We start from the raw sequence: 11,421 nt of genomic DNA on the forward strand, positions 1-11,421 counted from the left end.
CGTTGCAATCCTTAATACAACGTAGACGCATTGAAACCAATAGAGTTGCAATCAACTTAGGCTTACGATGACTCTGGAAGACGCGGCCCTGCATTTTTGTCTGTCTCCTTTTTCTGACACACCCAGATGAGCTCATGGAGCTCTCTCCTAACTAGCTAATGATCTTAATCAGGTGTGTTTAATAAGGGAGACATACAGAGCGGTGGGATTGGAAACCACTGCAGCACACAACGACAGGACTTCTTTTCACATTAGAAGTCAACAAGAAATCACGTGACCCCGACGTGATTTGAACACGCAACCTTCTGATCTGGAGTCAGACGCGCTACCGTTGCGCCACGAGGTCCTGAACCCAGAGGTGATGTATTTTGCTTAACCCCCTTGACACAGAATGCAAATCAGTAAATATACGGTGCTCAAGGAACACTCTTGATGTTGGACTTTATACTCAGGAGATCAAAAACAGATCGTCTGACCTCAAGGTGATTTGGAGCCAGACACTCTACCATTGCACTACAAGATAGCGGAAAAATTATTTAGTGCTTCATGCTTTGAACACGCAACCTTCTGATCTGGAGTCAGACGCGCTATTTTTTTTTTTTTTTTTTTTTTTTTTAATTAAAAACAAACGCCAACAATTGTCATTACATAATCTCCTCAGTCATAAAAACGTGTAGACATTTAGTTAAGCTTCCATTGAATGTCTCTGAGCAAACATGATTTTAACAAACATTCAGTTATGTTCAAATGACATTTCCAAACCAGAGTCCATTAAAACCTTCCAGACATCCTGGGAAAAAACATTATAAAAAACATCAATTTTATCTTTGAGTTTAAAATAATTAAACAGGCATTGAACATACTTTTCAAATTTTCTCTTAAACACATTCCACACATCTGTTACGTGTTTGATGTATAAAAGGGATGATAGCGTAACATTTAAGTGAGACAGTTGTTGTTGCGTTGTGAGGCAGATCAAAAGATGACAGAAACAGAGTACGTTTAAAGTATTTACTAATTAAGTTGTATTATAATTGTACAATTAAGTGCAAGCAGAAAGACATTAACATAAATAGCAAAAGAAAAGATGAGTGTCACCCAAATCAAAGAAATAAACAGAACAAAACAGCCTTAGGTCTAACCTATAAACTGCTTAAAAGAAAAATAAGAAAAGAAAACCGAAATCTTCAGCGTATGCGACGCTCTAACTAAACTCAATTAAACTAAAAAGCAGAAATACAAAAGTGGCATGACACACAAAACTAACTAACAACGTACAAACTAAACTCACAAGAACAAAACAAACAGGACTATGGCGGTTGACTAATTGTTCTAATTGTCACAAAGGCAGTTATGGTTAACGAACTCAATGCTCAGAAATCTCAAGAAGGTGCATTCTTAACTTTAAACTTAGCATGAGGTACTAAAACTCCATACGGGCAAAACAACCTCTCTCTACATTCGATACAAGTCAATAGCCAAAACAAATCTAATCAATAGATCAAATTACACTGCACAAAGCATTACTTCGAAAATCAGGATACTTTAAGCATTTGAAGATACTGGTGTAGCACACGAGACTGAAAGCTGACCGCGTTGGAGCACAAGGTACGCTGGCGAGGCGCACACACACAGACTGAGCTCGAGGCCTCAAATGCAGCGGGCAAATCAGCGGATTGGCGGAACGTGATGACGTCATAACGATGACTGACAGTCCAGTCAGCCAATAAACAGAGACCTGGAAATTAGTAAGAAAATAACACAGAAATGGGGAAGTAATGAGAAAAACAAAATATACACAAATGAGGAAACTAAACATACACAAAACACACGTGGAACGTAACACTTCCCCCCCTAAAGAAAAAACTATATGAATTAAGGAGAAGAACATATAGTTTTTAAAACACTTCTTACTCAACCAGCTTCTTAAACTCTAGACAAAGCATCAGCCATTATATTTTCGGAACCCTTCTTATGTTCGATCTTCAAGTGGTAACCTTGAACAACCAGAGACCAGCGCATCAGTCTCTGATTGTGGTTGTGCATACGAGACAGGAACACTAAAGGATTGTGATCAGTAAACACAGTTATAGGCAGATTGCTTGAACTCAAATAGACGTCAAAGTACTGTAATGCCAAAAGTAAAGCTAAAGTTTCCTTTTCGATAGTCGAGTAATTCAACTGACTTTTGTTGAACTTACGTGAAAAATAACATACAGGGTGATCAATACCATGGATGTCTTCTTGAATAAGCACTGCTCCAGCGCCAACAGAACTTGCATCAATCTCCAGCTTGAAGGCTTTGTCATACACCGGTGCTGCCAAAACAGGAACACTACATAAAAGAGCTTTAGCATTCTCGAAAGCATTCTGACATTCATCAGACCACAGAAACACGCGTGAAGGGCTGAGGAGTGATGTCAGTGGACTGACAACAGTAGAGAAATTTTTACAAAAGTTTCGATAATACCCAGCCATCCCTAGGAATCTACGAAGCTCTTTTCGGGAAGCTGGCACGGGAAACTCTGCAATAGCGCTTACCTTCGCCTCTATAGGCCTCACTTGACCTTGACCCACTTCTCTGCCTAAATATGTGATTGTGGCTTGACCAAAATCACACTTGGCAAGGTTTAATGTTAGAGAAGCACTCTCGAGACGAGAAAACACTTCTCGAAGGGTTGAAATGTGTTCTGGCCAATCAGTAGAGTAGATAACAAGATCATCTAAATAAGCGTTACAATTGGAAACTCCTGCAAGCACTATGTTAATGAGTCTTTGAAATGTAGATGGCGCATTACGCATGCCAAAGGCCATCACAGAATATTGCATAAAATCATCTGGGGTTACAAATGCAGAAATCTCTGATGCACGATCTGTTAAAGGCACTTGCCAGTAACCCTTTAACAAATCCAGTTTACTGACGAACTTCGCAGAACCTAGAGTATCCACGCAATCCTCCATGCGCGGCAAAGGAAAGCAGTCAGGTACGGTCAGGGCATTTACCTTTCTGTAATCCGTACAGAATCTAGCGGTTCCATCACTCTTAGTTACAAGTAAGCATGGAGAACTCCATGGGCTACAACTCGGCATCGCCAACCCATTTTCAAGCAAATACTCCACCTCAGCTTTCATCACAGAGCGTTTCAAAGCATTAACCCTATACGGATGCTGTTTCACTGGAACGGCATTACCAACATCGATGTCGTGTTTAAGTACAGTAGTGCAAGAAGGAACATCGTGAAAAAGTGAGCGAAATGTGCTAATCAACTCTTTAATATCACATCTCTGAGAATCGGACAGATGAGCCAAAGGAAAGTCCAAGTCAGCTAAAATCTCAGAGTTTTTAAACCTAGCGCACTGTTGATACGCGTGTCGAATTATGACTCCATCTTCACAATCAGGAGTAATGTCACAAGCTAATACAGGAACAGGTACATTAGCAACTTCAGGTTGCTTTACCGTCTCAATATCCCTCAACGGCGGTTCTCGAACGTGATATGCCTTCAGCATGTTCACATGACATACACGAGACTTCTTTCGGCGGTCAGGAGTGCGAATTACATAATCTGTACTACTCAATTTCTTCAGTACTTCATACGGTCCCGAAAAACGTGCAGAAAGAACAGAACCGACTACTGGCAATAAAACCAGCACTTGATCACCTTCTTTAAAATCACGCAACACAGACTTTCGATCAAAGTGACACTTCATAGTGAGTTGTGCATCTAATAATGTCTCTTTAGCCACTGAACAGGCCTTGTGCAATCTGTCGCGAAATTTGCTTACATACTCCAGCTCATTCGATTTGACACTTGTCTGTACAGATAACATGTCCTCTTTAAGCATCTTAAGTGGACCACGTACACAGTGACCAAATACAAGATCCGCAGGACTAAATCCCAAGCTATCTTGTACTGCTTCCCTAACAGCAAACAAGAGTAAAGGTGTACCCTCGTCCCAATCTTTACCCGTATCCAGACAGTATTTACGAAACATAGCCTTTAAGGTCTGATGGAATCTCTCCAAGACTCCTTGGGTTTCTGGATGATATGGACTCGAAGTCCTATGAGAAATCTTCAAGGTCTTTAACACTTGGGCGAAGAGATTTGACATAAAATTTGTACCTTGGTCAGTTTGTACAACTCGGGGAAGACCAAACGTTGAAAAGAACTTTACCAGTGCTTTGATTACTACGGGTGCTGTAATTTTCCTAAGCGGTATCGCTTCGGGAAAACGAGTTGCTGTGCACATTATCGTCAATAAGTATTGATTACCGGCTTTTGTTTTGGGCAAAGGACCCACACAATCTACAATAACGTGCTCGAAAGGTTCTCCCAAAACTGGTATAGGAACCAATGGAGCCCGCGGAATGGTCTGGTTCGGCTTACCTGAAAACTGACAGGTCTGACACGTTTTACAGTACTTCACTACATCTGTCTTTAAACGAGGCCAAAAAAAGTGTTTTAAAATTCGGTGATATGTTTTCTTGATACCCAGGTGCCCGGATAAGTCATGGTCATGAGCCAAAGAAAGTACAGCCTGCCTGTAACAAACGGGAATGACTATCTGGCTTGTCACATTCCATTCAGCGTCACTCGAATCGTCAGGGCACCACCTACGCATCAACACTCCATTCTCCATGTAAAAAGCAGTTTTTCTCTCCTGTGCCACCTCTGGAGAAACAACAGAAGAGAAACATTTACGCAAAGTGAAGTCATCTTTTTGTGCAGTGATAAGGTTATCACGCGTTACATGTAATTTCGACTCGTCTGAATTTAAAATTACAGATTTTTCTTCAGGTTTACCATCGTCAACCATCAATGTATCGTTTACGAACGTAGGGGCCATAAAAGTAGAAAGCAAATCATCTGCATCAGCAAATTTGCGAGCTTGAGCACGTGTAATGGCACAGACAGGGAAAACTTCTGGGAACTTTTCTGACAGGTCATCGGTGGATGTGAACAACTCAAGTTTATCACAAACCTCCAACAATGGCATAACTTTGCCACCAGCTATGTCATTGCCGAGAATGAAATTTACGCCTTCCACAGGTAAACTGTCCCGCACCCCAACTTTTACTACTCCAGTAAACAAATCTGATTTCAGATAAATCTCATGCAAAGGAACTTTGACTGTGCTCATCTCAATACCTCGAACTAGCACATGACTACCGCAAAAAGTTTGTTCAGGACCAGGCAATGCGTCAGTCCTTATGAACGACTGCATGGCGCCAGTATCACGAAGCATCATTACTTTAACCTGATTAGTAAGCTTGTCGTCAACAGACACCAACCCTTCCATCATAAAAGGTTGATAGCTGGCATCAAACTTATCACAGCGCTCAATTTTAGCGACATCAATGGTTTTTACGAAAGCCACACTTTTAGTATTAATGCCTTGCTGCTTGCGTTTCAATGCAAGACAGTCAGCAATAACATGTCCCGGTTTGCGACAATAATAACACTCCCTATCTTCTTTAACTTTTGTAAGGTTGCTTTTCGAGGGTGACTGATCTTTTGAAGTGAAGTGAACAGGTGAAACTTTCTCAGTACGTGCTGAAGTAAAAACACTTTTATGCGTCAATGTGAACTCGTCAGCAAAAACAGACGCTTGAGTCAAAGAGGTTACTTTTTGTTCATTAAGGTAAACTACGATACGTTCAGGAATACAACTCTTAAATTCCTCCAAGAGAATTAGCTCGCGCAACGTCTGAAAATCTGACACTTTGTTCGATGTGCACCACTTGTCAAACAAAACACACTTTTCTCTAGCGAATTCTACATAAGTCTGAGCGGAACTTTTCTTATGATTCCTAAAGCGTTGTCTATACGCTTCTGGTACGAGTTCATATGCTCGCAGAATTGCCGTTTTAACAACGTCATAATCTAAACTGTCTTCTAAAGACAGAGCAGCGCATACTTCCTGAGCCTTTCCTGTTAACCTACATTGCAGAAGTAAAGGCCAAACATCTCTAGACCACTGCAAAGCAGTAGCAATTCGTTCAAATACATTAAAATAGGAATCAACCTCGGCTTCCCGAAATTGCGGTACGAGAGTTATGTGTTTACTCACGTCAAATGTATTCCTGGAGGACACTGAGGCAGTCGACAATGCAGCATTATGCACAGGTTGCACAGGTGAACTAGGTGGAACCGGTGTGTGTCTAGCGGTCAATTCAAGCTCTCGCAGCCTGACTTCCTTGTCCGCTTCGATTTCAAGTCGGCGAATTTCAAGTCGAAGTTCCCTTTCGGCGCGACTTTCCGCTTGTCTCTCGCGCTCTTCCCTTTGAAGTCTAGCAATGCGCGCTTTGAGACGCGCATCGCCTCCAGACTCAAACTCAGCTGGGGAGAAAGGCTCGAAGGGCGGCAAAGCAGCTTTGGCTTCGGAACCCTCCGCCGCAGCAGCTCGACTCGCTTCCCCCTTACCTACCCCAGAACGAGCGTCAACGCCAGGCGAACTTTCAGCCAACAACAACACACCCAACTCCCCTAAATGCTGCACGACACTGCTTTTAATGTCTCGCTTTAACTGCTGTCTGTTAACTGGAATGCTAAAATGTTCCGCGACTTTTAACAAATCATCCTTGCGACACACATCTAATTGTTCGACAGTTGGTGCACTAACGAAATTATCCAAATCGAAGTCAGCCATATCAACTATATTCGACACATGTGCTAAACAGCCTCCAATTTAGCGACTATTCAAACAATACTCCGTTGAAATATTTGATCCGTATCTACACCAGCAACAATGTCTCACACATCATCCCAAAGGAAATTATAATCCCATCAAATGGAATCAATCTATCCCATCGCTGCCACCAATAAATGTTACATGTTTGATGTATAAAAGGGATGATAGCGTAACATTTAAGTGAGACAGTTGTTGTTGCGTTGTGAGGCAGATCAAAAGATGACAGAAACAGAGTACGTTTAAAGTATTTACTAATTAAGTTGTATTATAATTGTACAATTAAGTGCAAGCAGAAAGACATTAACATAAATAGCAAAAGAAAAGATGAGTGTCACCCAAATCAAAGAAATAAACAGAACAAAACAGCCTTAGGTCTAACCTATAAACTGCTTAAAAGAAAAATAAGAAAAGAAAACCGAAATCTTCAGCGTATGCGACGCTCTAACTAAACTCAATTAAACTAAAAAGCAGAAATACAAAAGTGGCATGACACACACAAAACTAACTAACAACGTACAAACTAAACTCACAAGAACAAAACAAACAGGACTATGGCGGTTGACTAATTGTTCTAATTGTCACAAAGGCAGTTATGGTTAACAAACTCAATGCTCAGAAATCTCAAGAAGGTGCATTCTTAACTTTAAACTTAGCATGAGGTACTAAAACTCCATACGGGCAAAACAACCTCTCTCTACATTCGATACAAGTCAATAGCCAAAACAAATCTAATCAATAGATCAAATTACACTGCACAAAGCATTACTTCGAAAATCAGGATACTTTAAGCATTTGAAGATACTGGTGTAGCACACGAGACTGAAAGCTGACCGCGTTGGAGCACAAGGTACGCTGGCGAGGCGCACACACACAGACTGAGCTCGAGGCCTCAAATGCAGCGGGCAAATCAGCGGATTGGCGGAACGTGATGACGTCATAACGATGACTGACAGTCCAGTCAGCCAATAAACAGAGACCTGGAAATTAGTAAGAAAATAACACAGAAATGGGGAAGTAATGAGAAAAACAAAATATACACAAATGAGGAAACTAAACATACACAAAACACACGTGGAACGTAACACTTCCCCCCCTAAAGAAAAAACTATATGAATTAAGGAGAAGAACATATAGTTTTTAAAACACTTCTTACTCAACCAGCTTCTTAAACTCTAGACAAAGCATCAGCCATTATATTTTCGGAACCCTTCTTATGTTCGATCTTCAAGTGGTAACCTTGAACAACCAGAGACCAGCGCATCAGTCTCTGATTGTGGTTGTGCATACGAGACAGGAACACTAAAGGATTGTGATCAGTAAACACAGTTATAGGCAGATTGCTTGAACTCAAATAGACGTCAAAGTACTGTAATGCCAAAAGTAAAGCTAAAGTTTCCTTTTCGATAGTCGAGTAATTCAACTGACTTTTGTTGAACTTACGTGAAAAATAACATACAGGGTGATCAATACCATGGATGTCTTCTTGAATAAGCACTGCTCCAGCGCCAACAGAACTTGCATCAATCTCCAGCTTGAAGGCTTTGTCATACACCGGTGCTGCCAAAACAGGAACACTACATAAAAGAGCTTTAGCATTCTCGAAAGCATTCTGACATTCATCAGACCACAGAAACACGCGTGAAGGGCTGAGGAGTGATGTCAGTGGACTGACAACAGTAGAGAAATTTTTACAAAAGTTTCGATAATACCCAGCCATCCCTAGGAATCTACGAAGCTCTTTTCGGGAAGCTGGCACGGGAAACTCTGCAATAGCGCTTACCTTCGCCTCTATAGGCCTCACTTGACCTTGACCCACTTCTCTGCCTAAATATGTGATTGTGGCTTGACCAAAATCACACTTGGCAAGGTTTAATGTTAGAGAAGCACTCTCGAGACGAGAAAACACTTCTCGAAGGGTTGAAATGTGTTCTGGCCAATCAGTAGAGTAGATAACAAGATCATCTAAATAAGCGTTACAATTGGAAACTCCTGCAAGCACTATGTTAATGAGTCTTTGAAATGTAGATGGCGCATTACGCATGCCAAAGGCCATCACAGAATATTGCATAAAATCATCTGGGGTTACAAATGCAGAAATCTCTGATGCACGATCTGTTAAAGGCACTTGCCAGTAACCCTTTAACAAATCCAGTTTACTGACGAACTTCGCAGAACCTAGAGTATCCACGCAATCCTCCATGCGCGGCAAAGGAAAGCAGTCAGGTACGGTCAGGGCATTTACCTTTCTGTAATCCGTACAGAATCTAGCGGTTCCATCACTCTTAGTTACAAGTAAGCATGGAGAACTCCATGGGCTACAACTCGGCATCGCCAACCCATTTTCAAGCAAATACTCCACCTCAGCTTTCATCACAGAGCGTTTCAAAGCATTAACCCTATACGGATGCTGTTTCACTGGAACGGCATTACCAACATCGATGTCGTGTTTAAGTACAGTAGTGCAAGAAGGAACATCGTGAAAAAGTGAGCGAAATGTGCTAATCAACTCTTTAATATCACATCTCTGAGAATCGGACAGATGAGCCAAAGGAAAGTCCAAGTCAGCTAAAATCTCAGAGTTTTTAAACCTAGCGCACTGTTGATACGCGTGTCGAATTATGACTCCATCTTCACAATCAGGAGTAATGTCACAAGCTAATACAGGAACAGGTACATTAGCAACTTCAGGTTGCTTTACCGTCTCAATATCCCTCAACGGCGGTTCTCGAACGTGATATGCCTTCAGCATGTTCACATGACATACACGAGACTTCTTTCGGCGGTCAGGAGTGCGAATTACATAATCTGTACTACTCAATTTCTTCAGTACTTCATACGGTCCCGAAAAACGTGCAGAAAGAACAGAACCGACTACTGGCAATAAAACCAGCACTTGATCACCTTCTTTAAAATCACGCAACACAGACTTTCGATCAAAGTGACACTTCATAGTGAGTTGTGCATCTAATAATGTCTCTTTAGCCACTGAACAGGCCTTGTGCAATCTGTCGCGAAATTTGCTTACATACTCCAGCTCATTCGATTTGACACTTGTCTGTACAGATAACATGTCCTCTTTAAGCATCTTAAGTGGACCACGTACACAGTGACCAAATACAAGATCCGCAGGACTAAATCCCAAGCTATCTTGTACTGCTTCCCTAACAGCAAACAAGAGTAAAGGTGTACCCTCGTCCCAATCTTTACCCGTATCCAGACAGTATTTACGAAACATAGCCTTTAAGGTCTGATGGAATCTCTCCAAGACTCCTTGGGTTTCTGGATGATATGGACTCGAAGTCCTATGAGAAATCTTCAAGGTCTTTAACACTTGGGCGAAGAGATTTGACATAAAATTTGTACCTTGGTCAGTTTGTACAACTCGGGGAAGACCAAACGTTGAAAAGAACTTTACCAGTGCTTTGATTACTACGGGTGCTGTAATTTTCCTAAGCGGTATCGCTTCGGGAAAACGAGTTGCTGTGCACATTATCGTCAATAAGTATTGATTACCGGCTTTTGTTTTGGGCAAAGGACCCACACAATCTACAATAACGTGCTCGAAAGGTTCTCCCAAAACTGGTATAGGAACCAATGGAGCCCGCGGAATGGTCTGGTTCGGCTTACCTGAAAACTGACAGGTCTGACACGTTTTACAGTACTTCACTACATCTGTCTTTAAACGAGGCCAAAAAAAGTGTTTTAAAATTCGGTGATATGTTTTCTTGATACCCAGGTGCCCGGATAAGTCATGGTCATGAGCCAAAGAAAGTACAGCCTGCCTGTAACAAACGGGAATGACTATCTGGCTTGTCACATTCCATTCAGCGTCACTCGAATCGTCAGGGCACCACCTACGCATCAACACTCCATTCTCCATGTAAAAAGCAGTTTTTCTCTCCTGTGCCACCTCTGGAGAAACAACAGAAGAGAAACATTTACGCAAAGTGAAGTCATCTTTTTGTGCAGTGATAAGGTTATCACGCGTTACATGTAATTTCGACTCGTCTGAATTTAAAATTACAGATTTTTCTTCAGGTTTACCATCGTCAACCATCAATGTATCGTTTACGAACGTAGGGGCCATAAAAGTAGAAAGCAAATCATCTGCATCAGCAAATTTGCGAGCTTGAGCACGTGTAATGGCACAGACAGGGAAAACTTCTGGGAACTTTTCTGACAGGTCATCGGTGGATGTGAACAACTCAAGTTTATCACAAACCTCCAACAATGGCATAACTTTGCCACCAGCTATGTCATTGCCGAGAATGAAATTTACGCCTTCCACAGGTAAACTGTCCCGCACCCCAACTTTTACTACTCCAGTAAACAAATCTGATTTCAGATAAATCTCATGCAAAGGAACTTTGACTGTGCTCATCTCAATACCTCGAACTAGCACATGACTACCGCAAAAAGTTTGTTCAGGACCAGGCAATGCGTCAGTCCTTATGAACGACTGCATGGCGCCAGTATCACGAAGCATCATTACTTTAACCTGATTAGTAAGCTTGTCGTCAACAGACACCAACCCTTCCATCATAAAAGGTTGATAGCTGGCATCAAACTTATCACAGCGCTCAATTTTAGCGACATCAATGGTTTTTACGAAAGCCACACTTTTAGTATTAATGCCTTGCTGCTTGCGTTTCAATGCAAGACAGTCAGCAATAACATGTCCCGGTTTGCGACAATAATAACACTCCCTATCTTCTTTAACTTTTGTAA

General features: G+C 41.6%; 1 non-coding gene across 1 annotated transcript; it reads right to left on the reverse strand.

Annotated features, from left to right (window-relative positions):
* Positions 1 to 274: 274 nt before the first annotated feature.
* Positions 275 to 346, reverse strand: trnaw-cca (transfer RNA tryptophan (anticodon CCA)). The gene has a single exon. It is a non-coding gene; the product is annotated as a tRNA-Trp (tRNA).
* Positions 347 to 11,421: the final 11,075 nt, after the last annotated feature.

Source organism: Garra rufa, chromosome 11 (assembly GCF_049309525.1).
Source record: "Garra rufa chromosome 11, GarRuf1.0, whole genome shotgun sequence".
NCBI lineage: Eukaryota > Metazoa > Chordata > Actinopteri > Cypriniformes > Cyprinidae > Garra > Garra rufa.